Raw genomic sequence first — 12,783 nt, 5'->3', positions numbered from 1 at the left:
GTGTATTTTACGTTTTGTTTTCCCTTATCCGGTGCATTAATTCAAAATCATGTGATTGACTATTAATGCAAAATCACATAACGATAAGATGAGATATAAAAATTATATACTCACTCATTTGTGCATTCAAAGTGCAATGAACGGCGGGGAGTCCTCGTGTTACACCATTCATTTTACGTCGGTGCATTTTGCGTTTTGTTTTACCTTTCTCCGGTGCCCGTGGGATTCGGGATCGCGTGGTGAAATGGAGAGGAAGGCGAATGGGAGCGTCGAGGATGCGGGAAGCAGGGTTAATATAATATTTTACGCAATGAATGGTGGGTGTGACAATACCAGCACTAATGCACCGGCTCCCATCAGAACTCCGAAGTTTAGTGTGCTTGGGCGAGAGCAGTATTAGGATGGGTGACCTCCTGGGAAGTCCTCGTGTCGACCCCTCGTTTTGCGTCGGTGCGTTTTACGTTTTGTTTTACCTTTATCGGGTACATTAATTCAAAATCACATAACGACAAGATGAGATATAAAAATTTTCACTCACTCATTTGTGCATTCAAAGTGCAATGAACGGTGGGGAGTCCTCGTGTTACACCCTTCATTTTACGTCGGTGCATTTTACGTTTTGTTTTACCTTTCTCCGGTGCCCGTGGGATTCGGGATCGCGTGGTGAAATGGAGAGGAAGGCGAATGGGAGCGCGAGGATGCGGGAAGCAGGGTTCAATAATATTTTTACGCGATGAATGGTGGCTGTGACCATACCAGCACTAATGCACCGGATCCCATCAGAACTCTGAAGTTTAGTGTGCTTGAGCGAGAGCAGTACTAGGATGGGTGACCTCCTGGGAAGTCCTCGTGTTGCACCCCTCGTTTTGCGTCGGTGCGTTTTACGTTTGTTTTACCCTTTTTCCGGTGCATTATTCAAATCGTGTGACATTAATTCAAAATCACATAACGACAAGATGAGATATAAAAATTATATACTCACTCATTTGTGCATTCAAAGTGCAATGAACGGTGGGGTAGTCCTCGTGTTACACCCTTCATTTTACGTCGGTGCGTTTTTACGTTTTGTTTTACCTTTCTCCGGTGCCCGTGGGATTCGGGATCGCGTGGTGAAATGGAGAGGATGGCGAATTGGGAGCGTCGAGGATGCGGGAAGCTGGGTTAAATAAATATTTTGCGCGATGAATGGTGGGTGCGACCATACCAGCACTAATGCATCGGATCCATCAGAACTCCGAAGTTAAGTGTGCTTGGGCAAGAGCATGTATAGGATGGGTGACCTCCTGGGAAGTCCTCGTGTTGCACCCCTCGTTTTGCGTCGGTGCGTTTTACGTTTTGTTTACCCTTATCCGGTGCATATTCAAAATCCGTGATTGAATTAATGCAAAATAACATAATGACAAGATGAGATATAAAATTATATACTCATCATTTGTGCATTCAAAGTGCAATGAACGGTGGGGAGTCCTCGTGTTGCACCCTTCATTTTACGTCGGTGCGTTTTACGTTTTGTTTTACCTTTCTCCGGTGCCGTGGGATTCGGATCGCGTGGTGAAATGGAGAGGAAGGCGATGGGAGCGTCGAGGATGCGGGAAGCAGGGTTAAATAATTATTTTGCGCGATGAATGGTGGGTGCGACCATACCAGCACTAATGCACCGGATCCCATCAGAACTCCGAAGTCAAGTGTGCTTGGGCGAGAGCAGTATTAGGATGGGTGGCCTCCTAGGAAGTCCTCGTGTCGCACCCCTCGTTTTGCGTCGGTGCGTTTTACGTTTTGTTTTACCCTTATCCGGTGAAATAATTCAAAATCACATAACGACAAGATGAGATATAAAAATCATATACTCACTCATTTGTGCATTCAAAGTGCAATGAACGGTGGGGAGTCTGGTGTTACACCCTTCATTTTACGTCGGTGGGTTTTTCGTTTTGTTTTACCTTTCTCCAGTGCTCGTGGGATTCGGGATCGCGTGGTGAAATGGAGAGGAAGGCGAATGGGAGCGTCGAGGATGCGGGAAGCAGGGTTAAATAAATATTTGCACGCATAAATGGTGGGTGCGACCATACAGCACTAATGCACCGGATCCCATCAGAACTTGAAGTTAAGTGTGCTTGGCGAGAGCAGTACTAGATGGGTGACCTCCTGGGAAGTCCTCGTTTTTCGTCGGTGCGTTTTTACGTTTTGTTTTACCCTTATCCGGTGCATTAATTCAAAATCATGTGATTGACTATTAATGCAAAATCACATAACGACAAGATGAGATATAAAAATTATATACTCACTCATTTGTGCATTCAAAGTGCAATGAACGGTGGGGAGTCCTCGTGTTACACCTTTCATTTTACGTCGGTGCGTTTTACGTTTTGTTTTACTTTTCTCCGGTGCCCGTGGGATTCGGGATCGTGTGGTGAAATGGAGAGGAAGGCGAATGGGAGCGTCGAGGATGCGGGAAGCAGGGTTAAATAAAATATTTTGCGCGATAAATGGTAGGTGCGACCATACCAGCACTAATGCACCGGATCCCATCAGAACTCCGAAGTTAGTGTGTTTGGGCGAGAGAGAGCACTAGGATGGGTGACCTCCTGGGATGTCCTCGTGTTGCACCCCTCGTTTTGCGTCGGTGCGTTTTACGTTTTGTTTTACCCTTATCCGGTGCATTAATACAAAATCATGTGATTGACTATTAATGCAAAATCACATAACGATAAGATGAGATATAAAAATTATATACTCACTCATTTGTGCATTCAAAGTGCAATGAACGGTGGGGAGTCCTCGTGTTACACCTTTCATTTTACGTCGGTGCGTTTTACGTTTTGTTTTACCTTTCCCCGGTGCCCGTGGGATTCGGGATCGCGTGGTGAAATGGAGAGGAAGGCGAATGGGAGCGTCGAGGATGCGGGAAGCAGGGTTAAATAAATATTTTGCGCGATGACTGGTAGGTGCGACCATACCAGCACTAATGCACCGGATCCCATCAGCACTCCAAAGTTAAGTGTGTTTAGGCGAGAGCAGTACTAGAATGGGTGACCTCCTTGGAAGTCCTCGTGTTGCACCCCTCGTTTTGCGTCGGTGCGTTTTACGTTTTGTTTTACCCTTATCCGGTGCATTAATTCAAAATCACGTGATTGACTATTAATGCAAAATCACATAACGACAAGATGAGATATAAAAATTATATACTCACTCATTTGTGCATTCAAAGTGCAATGAACGGTGGGGAGTCCTCGTGTTACATCCTTCATTTTACGTCGGTGCATTTTACGTTTTGTTTTACCTTTCTCCGGTGCCCGTGGGATTCGGGATCGCGTGGTGAAATGGAGAGGAAGGCGAATGGGAGCGTCGAGGATGCGGGAAGCAGGGTTAAATAAATATTTTGCGCAATGAATGGTGGGTGCGACCATACCAGCACTAATGCACCGGCTCCCATCAGAACTCCGAAGTTAAGTGTGCTTGGGCGAGAGCAGTATTAGGATGGGTGACCTCCTGGGAAGTCCTCGTGTCGCACCCCTCGTTTTGCGTCGGTGCGTTTTACGTTTTGTTTTACCCTTATCCGGTGCATTAATTCAAAATCACATAACGACAAGATGAGATATAAAAATTATATACTCACTCATTTGTGCATTCAAAGTGCAATGAACGGTGGGGAGTCCTCGTGTTACACCCTTCATTTTACGTCGGTGCGTTTTACGTTTTGTTTTACCTTTCTCCGGTGCCCGTGGGATTCGGGATCGCGTGGTGAAATGGAGAGGAAGGCGAATGGGAGCGTCGAGGATGCGGGAAGCAGGGTTAAATAAATATTTTGCACGATAAATGGTGGGTGCGACCATACCAGCACTAATGCACCGGATCCCATCAGAACTCCGAAGTCAAGTGTGCTTGGGCGAGAGCAGTACTAGGATGGGTGACCTCCTGGGAAGTCCTCGTTTTACGTCGGTGCGTTTTACGTTTTGTTTTACCCTTATCCGGTGCATTAATACAAAATCATGTGATTGACTATTAATGCAAAATCACATAACGATAAGATGAGATATAAAAATTATATACTCACTCATTTGTGCATTCAAAGTGCAATGAACGGTGGGGAGTCCTCGTGTTACACCCTTCATTTTACGTCGGTGCATTTTACGTTTTGTTTTACCTTTCTCCGGTGCCCGTGGGATTCGGGATCGCGTGGTGAAATGGAGAGGAAGGCGAATGGGAGCGTCGAGGATGCGGGAAGCAGGGTTAAATAAATATTTTACGCAATGAATGGTGGGTGCGACCATACCAGCACTAATGCACTGGCTCCCATCAGAACTGCGAAGTTAAGTGTGCTTGGGCGAGAGCAGTATTAGGATGGGTGACCTCCTGGGAAGTCCTCGTGTCGCACCCCTCGTTTTGCGTCGGTGCGTTTTACGTTTTGTTTTACCCTTATCCGGTGCATTAATTCAAAATCACATAACGACAAGATGAGATATAAAAATTATATACTCTCTCATTTGTGCATTCAAAGTGCAATGAACGGTAGGGAGTCCTCGTGTTACACCCTTCATTTTACGTCGGTGCGTTTTACGTTTTGTTTTACCTTTCTCCGGTGCCCGTGGGATTCGGGATCGCGTGGTGAAATGGAGTGGAAGGCGAATGGGAGCGTCGAGGATGCGGGAAGCAGGGTTAAATAAATATTTTGCACGATAAATGGTGGGTGCGACCATACCAGCACTAATGCACCGGATCCCATCAGAACTCCGAAGTCAAGTGTGCTTGGGCGAGAGCAGTACTAGGATGGGTGACCTCCTGGGAAGTCCTCGTTTTACGTCGGTGCGTTTTACGTTTTGTTTTACCCTTATCCGGTGCATTAATACAAAATCATGTGATTGACTATTAATGCAAAATCACATAACGATAAGATGAGATATAAAAATTATATACTCACTCATTTGTGCATTCAAAGTGCAATGAACGGTGGGGAGTCCTCGTGTTACACCCTTCATTTACGTCGGTGCATTTTACGTTTTGTTTTACCTTTCTCCGGTACCCGTGGGATTCGGGATCGCGTGGTGAAATGGAGAGGAAGGCGAATGGGAGCGTCGAGGATGCGGGAAGCAGGGTTAAATAAATATTTTACGCAATGAATGGTGGGTGCGACCATACCAGCACTAATGCACCGGCTCCCATCAGAACTCCGAAGTTAAGTGTGCTTAGGCGAGAGCAGTATTAGGATGGGCGACCTCCTGGGAAGTCCTCGTGTCGCACCCCTCGTTTTGCGTCGGTGCGTTTTACGTTTTGTTTTACCCTCATCCGGTGCATTAATTCAAAATCACATAACGACAAGATGAGATATAAAAATTATATACTCACTCATTTGTGCATTCAAAGTGCAATGAACGGTGGGGAGTCCTCGTGTTACACCCTTCATTTTACGTCGGTGCGTTTTACGTTTTGTTTTACCTTTCTCCGGTGCCCGTGGGATTCGGGATCGCGTGGTGAAATGGAGAGGAAGGCGAATGGGAGCGTCGAGGATGCGGGAAGCAGGGTTAAATAAATATTTTGCGCGATGAATGGTAGGTGCAACCATACCAGCACTAATGCACCGGATCCCATCAGAACTCCAAAGTTAAGTGTGTTTGGGCGAGAGCAGTACTACAATGGGTGACCTCCTTGGAAGTCCTCGTGTTGCACCCCTCGTTTTGCGTCGATGCGTTTTACGTTTTGTTTTACCCTTATCCGGTGCATTAATTCAAAATCACGTGATTGACTATTAATGCAAAATCACATAACGACAAGATGAGATATAAAAATTATATACTCACTCATTTGTGCATTCAAAGTGCAATGAACGGTGGGGAGTCCTCGTGTTACATCCTTCATTTTACGTCGGTGCATTTTACGTTTTGTTTTACCTTTCTCCGGTGCCCGTGGGATTCGGGATCGCGTGGTGAAATGGAGAGGAAGGCGAATGGGAGCGTCGAGGATGCGGGAAGCAGGGTTAAATAAATATTTTACGCAATGAATGGTGGGTACGACCATACCAGCACTAATGCACCGGCTCCCATCAGAACTGCGAAGTTAAGTGTGCTTGGGCGATATCAGTATTAGGATGGGTGACCTCCTGGGAAGTCCTCGTGTCGCACCCCTCGTTTTGCGTCGGTGCGTTTTACGTTTTGTTTTACCCTTATCCGGTGAATTAATTCAAAATCACATAACGACAAGATGAGATATAAAAATTATATACTCACTCATTTGTGCATTCAAAGTGCAATGAACGGTGGGGAGTCCTCGTGTTACACCCTTCATTTTACGTCGGTGCATTTTACGTTTTGTTTTACCTTTCTCCGGTGCCCGTGGGATTCGGGATCGCGTGGTGAAATGGAGAGGAAGGCGAATGGGAGCGTCGAGGATGCGGGAAGCAGGGTTCAATAAATATTTTACGCAATGAATGGTGGGTGTGACCATACCAGCACTAATGCACCGGCTCCCATCAGAACTCCGAAGTTAAGTGTGCTTGAGCGAGAGCAGTATTAGGATGGGTGACCTCCTGGGAAGTCCTCGTGTCGCACCCCTCGTTTTGCGTCGATGCGTTTTACGTTTTGTTTTACCCTTATCCGGTGCATTAATTCAAAATCACATAACGACAAGATGAGATATAAAAATTATATACTCACTCATTTGTGCATTCAAAGTGCAATGAACGGTGGGGAGTCCTCGAGTTGCACCCTTCATTTTACATCGGTGCGTTTTACGTTTTGTTTTACCTTTCTCCGGTGCCCGTGGGATTCGGGATCGCGTGGTGAAATGGAGAGGAAGGCGAATGGGAGCGTCGAGGATGCGGGAAGCAGGGTTAAATAAATATTTTACGCAATGAATGGTGGGTGCGACCATACCAGCACTAATGCACCGGCTCCCATCAGAACTCCGAATTTAAGTGTGCTTGGGCGAGAGCAGTATTAGGATGGGTGACATCCTGGGAAGTCCTCGTGTCGCACCCCTCGTTTTGCGTCGGTGCGTTTTACGTTTTGTTTTACCCTTATCCGGTGCATTAATTCAAAATCACATAACGACAAGATGAGATATAAAAATTATATACTCACTCATTTGTGCATTCAAAGTGCAATGAACGGTGGGGAGTCCTCGTTTTACACCCTTCATTTTACGTCGGTGCGTTTTACGTTTTGTTTTACCTTTCTCCGGTGCCTGTGGGATTCGGGATCGCGTGGTGAAATGGAGAGGAAGGCGAATGGGAGCGTCGAGGATGCGGGAAGCAGGGTTAAATAAATATTTTGCGCGATAAATGGTGGGTGCGACCATACCAGCACTAATGCACCGGATCCCATCAGAACTCCGAAGTCAAGTGTGCTTGGGCGAGAGCAGTACTAGGATGGGTGACCTCCTGGGAAGTCCTCGTTTTACGTCGGTGCGTTTTACGTTTTGTTTTACCCTTATCCGGTGCATTAATACAAAATCATGTGATTGACTATTAATGCAAAATCACATAACGATAAGATGAGATATAAAAATTATATACTCACTCATTTGTGCATTCAAAGTGCAATGAACGGTGGGGAGTCCTCGTGTTACACCCTTCATTTACGTCGGTGCATTTTACGTTTTGTTTTACCTTTCTCCGGTACCCGTGGCATTCGGGATCGCGTGGTGAAATGGAGAGGAAGGCGAATGGGAGCGTCGAGGATGCGGGAAGCAGGGTTAAATAAATATTTTGCGCAATGAATGGTGGGTGCGACCATACCAGCACTAATGCACCGGCTCCCATCAGAACTCCGAAGTTAAGTGTGCTCGGGCGAGAGCAGTATTAGGATGGGCGACCTCCTGGGAAGTCCTCGTGTCGCACCCCTCGTTTTGCGTCGGTGCGTTTTACGTTTTGTTTTACCCTTATCCGGTGCATTAATTCAAAATCACATAACGACAAGATGAGATATAAAAATTATATACTCACTCATTTGTGCATTCAAAGTGCAATGAACGGTGGGGAGTCCTCGTGTTACACCCTTCATTTTACGTCGGTGCGTTTTACGTTTTGTTTTACATTTCTCCGGTGCCCGTGGGATTCGGGATCGCGTGGTGAAATGGAGAGGAAGGCGAATGGGAGCGTCGAGGATGCGGGAAGCAGGGTTAAATAAATATTTTGCACGATAAATGGTGGGTGCGACCATACCAGCACTAATGCACCGGATCCCATCAGAACTCCGAAGCTAAGTGTGCTTGGGCGAGAGCAGTACTAGGATGGGTGACCTCCTGGGAAGTCCTCGTTTTATGTCGGTGCGTTTTACGTTTTGTTTTACCCTTATCCGGTGCATTAATACAAAATCATGTGATTGACTATTAATGCAAAATCACATAACGATAAGATGAGATATAAAAATTATATACTCACTCATTTGTGCATTCAAAGTGCAATGAACGGTGGGGAGTCCTCGTGTTACACCTTTCATTTTACGTCGGTGCGTTTTACGTTTTGTTTTACCTTTCTCCGGTGCCCGTGGGATTCGGGATCGCGTGGTGAAATGGAGAGGAAGGCGAATGGGAGCGTCGAGGATGCGGGAAGCAGGGTTAAATAAATATTTTGCGCGATGAATGGTAGGTGCGACCATACCAGCACTAATGCACCGGATCCCATCAGAACTCCGAAGTTAAGTGTGTTTGGGCGAGAGCAGTACTAGGATGGGTGACCTCCTTGGAAGTCCTCGTGTTGCACACCTCGTTTTGCGTCGGTGCGTTTTACGTTTTGTTTTACCCTTATCCGGTGCATTAATACAAAATCATGTGATTGACTATTAATGCAAAATCACATAACGATAAGATGAGATATAAAAATTATATACTCACTCATTTGTGCATTCAAAGTGCAATGAACGGTGGGGAGTCCTCGTGTTACACCTTTCATTTTACGTCGGTGCGTTTTACGTTTTGTTTTACCTTTCTCCGGTACCCGTGGCATTCGGGATCGCGTGGTGAAATGGAGAGGAAGGCGAATGGGAGCGTCGAGGATGCGGGAAGCAGGGTTAAATAAATATTTTGCGCAATGAATGGTGGGTGCGACCATACCAGCACTAATGTACCGGCTCCCATCAGAACTCCGAAGTTAAATGTGCTTGGGCGAGAGCAGTATTAGGATGGGTGACCTCCTGGGAAGTCCTCGTGTCGCACCCCTCGTTTTGCGTCGGTGCGTTTTACGTTTTGTTTTACCCTTATCCGGTGCATTAATTCAAAATCACATAACGACAAGATGAGATATAAAAATTATATACTCACTCATTTGTGCATTCAAAGTGCAATGAACGGTGGGGAGTCCTCGTGTTACACCCTTCATTTTACGTCGGTGCGTTTTACGTTTTGTTTTACCTTTCTCCGGTGCCCGTGGGATTCGGGATCGCGTGGTGAAATGGAGAGGAAGGCGAATGGGAGCGTCGAGGATGCGGGAAGCAGGGTTAAATAAATATTTTGCACGATAAATGGTGGGTGCGACCATACCAGCACTAATGCACCGGATCCCATCAGAACTCCGAAGTCAAGTGTGCTTGGGCGAGAGCAGTACTAGGATGGGTGACCTCCTGGGAAGTCCTCGTTTTACGTCGGTGCGTTTTACGTTTTGTTTTACCCTTATCCGGTGCATTAATTCAAAATCACATAACGACAAGATGAGATATAAAAATTATATACTCACTCATTTGTGCATTCAAAGTGTAATGAACGGTGGGGACTCCTCGTGTTACACCCTTCATTTTACGTCGGTGCATTTTACGTTTTGTTTTACCTTTCTCCGGTGCCCGTGGGATTCGGGATCGCGTGGTGAAATGGAGAGGAAGGCGAATGGGAGCGTCGAGGATGCGGGAAGCAGGGTTCAATAAATATTTTACGCAAAGAATGGTGGGTGTGACCATACCAGCACTAATGCACCGGCTCCCATCAGAACTTCGAAGTTAAGTGTGCTTGAGCGAGAGCAGTATTAGGATGGGTGACCTCCTGGGAAGTCCTCGTGTTGCACCCCTCGTTTTACGTCGGTGCGTTTTACGTTTTGTTTTACCCTTATCCGGTGCATTAATTCAAAATCACATAACGACAAGATGAGATATAAAAATTATATACTCACTCATTTGTGCATTCAAAGGGCAATGAACGGTGGGGAGTCCTCGTGTTACACCCTTCATTTTACGTCGGTGCGTTTTACGTTTTGTTTTACCTTTCTCCGGTGCCCGTGGGATTCGGGATCGCGTGGTGAAATGGAGAGGATGGCGAATGGGAGCGTCGAGGATGCAGGAAGCAGGGTTAAATAAATATTTTGCGCGTTGAATGGTGGGTGCGACCATACCAGCACTAATGCACCGGATCCCATCAGAACTTCGAAGCTAAGTGTGCTTGGGCGAGAGCAGTACTAGGATGGGTGACCTCCTGGGAAGTCCTCGTGTTGCACCCCTCGTTTTGCCTCGGTGAGTTTTACGTTTTGTTTTACCCTTATCTGGTGCATTAATTCAAAATCATGTGATTGACCATTAATGCATAATCACATAACGACAAGATGAGATATAACAATTATATACTCACATATTTGTGCATTCAAAGTGCAATGAACGGTGGGGAGTCCTCGTGTTACACCCTTCATTTTACATCGGTGCATTTTAAGTTTTGTTTTACCTTTCTCTGGTGCCCGTGGGATTCGGGATCGCGTGGTGAAATGGAGAGGAAGGCGAATGGGAGCGTCGAGGATGCGGGAAACAGGGTTAAATAAATATTTTGCGCGATGAATGGTGGTTGCGACCATACTAGCACTAATGCACCGGATCCCATCAGAACTCCGAAGCTAAGTGTGCTTGTGCGAGAGCAGTACTAGGATGGGTGACTTCCTGGGAAGTCCTCGTGTTGCACCCCTCGTTTTGCATCGGTGCGTTTTACGTTTTGTTTTACCCTTATCCAGTGCATTAATTCAAAATCATGTGATTGACTATTAATGCAAAATCACATAACGACAAGATGAGATATAAAAATTATATACTCACTCATTTGTGCATTCAAAGTGCAATGAACGGTGGGGAGTCCTCGTGTTACACCCTTCATTTTACGTCGGTGCGTTTTACGTTTTGTTTTACCTTTCTCCGGTGCTCGTGGGATTCGGGATCGCGTGGTGAAATGGAGAGGAAGGCGAATGGGAGCGTCGAGGATGCGGGAAGCAGGGTTAAATAAATATTTTACGCAATGAATGGTGGGTGCGACCATACCAGCACTAATGCACCGGATCCCATCAGAACTTCGAAGTTAAGTGTGCTTGGGCGAGAGCAGTACTAGGATGGGTGACCTCCTGGGAAGTCCTCGTGTTGCACACCTCGTTTTGCCTCGGTGCGTTTTACGTTTTGTTTTACCCTTATCCGGTGCATTAATTCAAAATCATGTGATTGACTATTAATACAAAATCACATAACGACAAGATGAGATATAAAAATTATATACTCACTCATTTGTGCATTCAAAGTGCAATGAACGGTGGGGAGTCCTCGTGTTACACCTTTCATTTTACGTCGGTGCGTTTTACGTTTTGTTTTACCTTTCTCCGGTGCCCGTGGGAGTCGGGATCACGTGGTGAAATGGAGAGGAAGGCGAATGGGAGCGTCGAGGATGCGGGAAGCAGGGTTAAATAAATATTTTGCGCGATAAATGGTGGGTGCGACCATACCAGCACTAATACACCGGATCCCATCAGAACTCCGAAGCTAAGTGTGCGAGAGCAGCACTAGGATGGGTGACCTCCTGGGATGTCCTCGTGTTGCACCCGTCGTTTTCCGTCGCTGCGTTTTACGTTTTGTTTTACCCTTATCCGGTGCATTAATTCAAAATCATGTGATTGACTATTAATGCAAAATCACATAACGACAAGATGAGATATAAAAATTATATACTCACTCATTTGTGCATTCAAAGTGCAATGAACGGTGGGGAGTCCTCGTGTTACACCCTTCATTTTACGTCGGTACGTTTTACGTTTTGTTTTACCTTTCTCCGGTGCCCGTGGGATTCGGGATCGCGTGGTGAAATGGAGAGGAAGGCGAATGGGAGCGTCGAGGATGGGGGAAGCAGGGTTAAATAAATATTTTGCGCGATGAATGGTGGGTGCGACCATACCAGCACTAATGCACCGGATCCCATCAGAACTCCGAAGTTAAGTGTGCTTGGGCGAGAGCAGTACTAGGATGGGTGATCTCCTGGGAAGTCCTCGTGTTGCACCCGTTGTTTTGCGTCGGTGCGTTTTACGTTTTGTTTTACCCTTATCCGGTGCATTAATTCAAAATCATGTGATTGACTATTAATGCAAAATCACATAACGACAAGATGAGATATAAAAATTATATACTCACTCATTTGTGCATTCAAAGTGCAATGAACGGTGGGGAGTCCCCGTGTTACACCCTTCATTTTACGTCGGTGCGTTTTACGTTTTGTTTTACCTTTCTCCGGTGCCCGTGGGATTCGGGATCGTGTGGTGAAATGGAGAAGAAGGCGAGTGGGAGCGTCGAGGATGCGGGAAGCAGGGTTAAATAAATATTTTACGCGTTGAATGGTGGGTGCGACCATACCAGCACTAATGCACCGGATCCCATCAGAACTTCGAAGCTAAGTGTGCTTGGGCGAGAGCAGTACTATGATGGATGACCTCCTGGGAAGTCCTCGTGTTGCACCCCTCGTTTTGCCTCGGTGCATTTTACGTTTTGTTTTAACCTTATCCGGTGCATTAATTCAAAATCATGTGATTGACTATTAATTCAAAATCACATAACGACAAGATGAGATATAAAA

General features: G+C 46.0%; 26 non-coding genes and 3 pseudogenes across 26 annotated transcripts; all 29 read left to right on the top strand.

The window, feature by feature from the left end:
• The first annotated feature begins 319 nt into the window (after positions 1-319).
• LOC123222168 lies at positions 320-438 on the top strand. Its single transcript, XR_006503523.1, has one exon. It is a non-coding gene; the product is annotated as a 5S ribosomal RNA (ribosomal RNA).
• Positions 439-742: 304 nt separating this feature from the next.
• Positions 743-861, top strand: LOC123222143. Its single transcript, XR_006503498.1, has one exon. It is a non-coding gene; the product is annotated as a 5S ribosomal RNA (ribosomal RNA).
• Positions 862-1,190: 329 nt separating this feature from the next.
• On the top strand, positions 1,191-1,308 carry LOC123222172 (annotated as a pseudogene).
• A 322-nt stretch (positions 1,309-1,630) lies between these two features.
• LOC123222077 lies at positions 1,631-1,749 on the top strand. Its single transcript, XR_006503435.1, has one exon. It is a non-coding gene; the product is annotated as a 5S ribosomal RNA (ribosomal RNA).
• A 306-nt stretch (positions 1,750-2,055) lies between these two features.
• On the top strand, positions 2,056-2,170 carry LOC123222203 (annotated as a pseudogene).
• Positions 2,171-2,491: 321 nt separating this feature from the next.
• On the top strand, positions 2,492-2,610 carry LOC123222171. Its single transcript, XR_006503526.1, has one exon. It is a non-coding gene; the product is annotated as a 5S ribosomal RNA (ribosomal RNA).
• Positions 2,611-2,943: 333 nt separating this feature from the next.
• On the top strand, positions 2,944-3,062 carry LOC123222159. Its single transcript, XR_006503514.1, has one exon. It is a non-coding gene; the product is annotated as a 5S ribosomal RNA (ribosomal RNA).
• A 333-nt stretch (positions 3,063-3,395) lies between these two features.
• Positions 3,396-3,514, top strand: LOC123222072. The gene has a single exon (XR_006503430.1). It is a non-coding gene; the product is annotated as a 5S ribosomal RNA (ribosomal RNA).
• Positions 3,515-3,821: 307 nt separating this feature from the next.
• LOC123222155 lies at positions 3,822-3,940 on the top strand. The gene has a single exon (XR_006503510.1). It is a non-coding gene; the product is annotated as a 5S ribosomal RNA (ribosomal RNA).
• A 319-nt stretch (positions 3,941-4,259) lies between these two features.
• On the top strand, positions 4,260-4,378 carry LOC123222133. The gene has a single exon (XR_006503489.1). It is a non-coding gene; the product is annotated as a 5S ribosomal RNA (ribosomal RNA).
• A 307-nt stretch (positions 4,379-4,685) lies between these two features.
• LOC123222154 lies at positions 4,686-4,804 on the top strand. The gene has a single exon (XR_006503509.1). It is a non-coding gene; the product is annotated as a 5S ribosomal RNA (ribosomal RNA).
• A 318-nt stretch (positions 4,805-5,122) lies between these two features.
• On the top strand, positions 5,123-5,241 carry LOC123222095. Its single transcript, XR_006503453.1, has one exon. It is a non-coding gene; the product is annotated as a 5S ribosomal RNA (ribosomal RNA).
• A 307-nt stretch (positions 5,242-5,548) lies between these two features.
• LOC123222109 lies at positions 5,549-5,667 on the top strand. Its single transcript, XR_006503467.1, has one exon. It is a non-coding gene; the product is annotated as a 5S ribosomal RNA (ribosomal RNA).
• A 333-nt stretch (positions 5,668-6,000) lies between these two features.
• On the top strand, positions 6,001-6,119 carry LOC123222169. The gene has a single exon (XR_006503524.1). It is a non-coding gene; the product is annotated as a 5S ribosomal RNA (ribosomal RNA).
• Positions 6,120-6,426: 307 nt separating this feature from the next.
• On the top strand, positions 6,427-6,545 carry LOC123222106. Its single transcript, XR_006503464.1, has one exon. It is a non-coding gene; the product is annotated as a 5S ribosomal RNA (ribosomal RNA).
• Positions 6,546-6,852: 307 nt separating this feature from the next.
• Positions 6,853-6,971, top strand: LOC123222149. The gene has a single exon (XR_006503504.1). It is a non-coding gene; the product is annotated as a 5S ribosomal RNA (ribosomal RNA).
• Positions 6,972-7,278: 307 nt separating this feature from the next.
• On the top strand, positions 7,279-7,397 carry LOC123222153. Its single transcript, XR_006503508.1, has one exon. It is a non-coding gene; the product is annotated as a 5S ribosomal RNA (ribosomal RNA).
• A 318-nt stretch (positions 7,398-7,715) lies between these two features.
• LOC123222079 lies at positions 7,716-7,834 on the top strand. Its single transcript, XR_006503437.1, has one exon. It is a non-coding gene; the product is annotated as a 5S ribosomal RNA (ribosomal RNA).
• A 307-nt stretch (positions 7,835-8,141) lies between these two features.
• Positions 8,142-8,260, top strand: LOC123222164. Its single transcript, XR_006503519.1, has one exon. It is a non-coding gene; the product is annotated as a 5S ribosomal RNA (ribosomal RNA).
• A 319-nt stretch (positions 8,261-8,579) lies between these two features.
• Positions 8,580-8,698, top strand: LOC123222085. The gene has a single exon (XR_006503443.1). It is a non-coding gene; the product is annotated as a 5S ribosomal RNA (ribosomal RNA).
• A 333-nt stretch (positions 8,699-9,031) lies between these two features.
• LOC123222086 lies at positions 9,032-9,150 on the top strand. The gene has a single exon (XR_006503444.1). It is a non-coding gene; the product is annotated as a 5S ribosomal RNA (ribosomal RNA).
• A 307-nt stretch (positions 9,151-9,457) lies between these two features.
• Positions 9,458-9,576, top strand: LOC123222151. The gene has a single exon (XR_006503506.1). It is a non-coding gene; the product is annotated as a 5S ribosomal RNA (ribosomal RNA).
• Positions 9,577-9,869: 293 nt separating this feature from the next.
• LOC123222145 lies at positions 9,870-9,988 on the top strand. Its single transcript, XR_006503500.1, has one exon. It is a non-coding gene; the product is annotated as a 5S ribosomal RNA (ribosomal RNA).
• Positions 9,989-10,295: 307 nt separating this feature from the next.
• On the top strand, positions 10,296-10,414 carry LOC123222062. The gene has a single exon (XR_006503420.1). It is a non-coding gene; the product is annotated as a 5S ribosomal RNA (ribosomal RNA).
• Positions 10,415-10,747: 333 nt separating this feature from the next.
• Positions 10,748-10,866, top strand: LOC123222113. Its single transcript, XR_006503471.1, has one exon. It is a non-coding gene; the product is annotated as a 5S ribosomal RNA (ribosomal RNA).
• Positions 10,867-11,199: 333 nt separating this feature from the next.
• Positions 11,200-11,318, top strand: LOC123222066. The gene has a single exon (XR_006503424.1). It is a non-coding gene; the product is annotated as a 5S ribosomal RNA (ribosomal RNA).
• A 333-nt stretch (positions 11,319-11,651) lies between these two features.
• On the top strand, positions 11,652-11,764 carry LOC123222182 (annotated as a pseudogene).
• Positions 11,765-12,097: 333 nt separating this feature from the next.
• Positions 12,098-12,216, top strand: LOC123222065. Its single transcript, XR_006503423.1, has one exon. It is a non-coding gene; the product is annotated as a 5S ribosomal RNA (ribosomal RNA).
• Positions 12,217-12,549: 333 nt separating this feature from the next.
• LOC123222070 lies at positions 12,550-12,668 on the top strand. The gene has a single exon (XR_006503428.1). It is a non-coding gene; the product is annotated as a 5S ribosomal RNA (ribosomal RNA).
• Positions 12,669-12,783: the final 115 nt, after the last annotated feature.

This window comes from Mangifera indica, chromosome 7, assembly GCF_011075055.1.
Source record: "Mangifera indica cultivar Alphonso chromosome 7, CATAS_Mindica_2.1, whole genome shotgun sequence".
NCBI classification, from domain to species: domain Eukaryota; kingdom Viridiplantae; phylum Streptophyta; class Magnoliopsida; order Sapindales; family Anacardiaceae; genus Mangifera; species Mangifera indica.
Note: the sequence above shows the minus strand (reverse complement) of the source record. Positions and strands in the feature narration are given on the sequence as shown.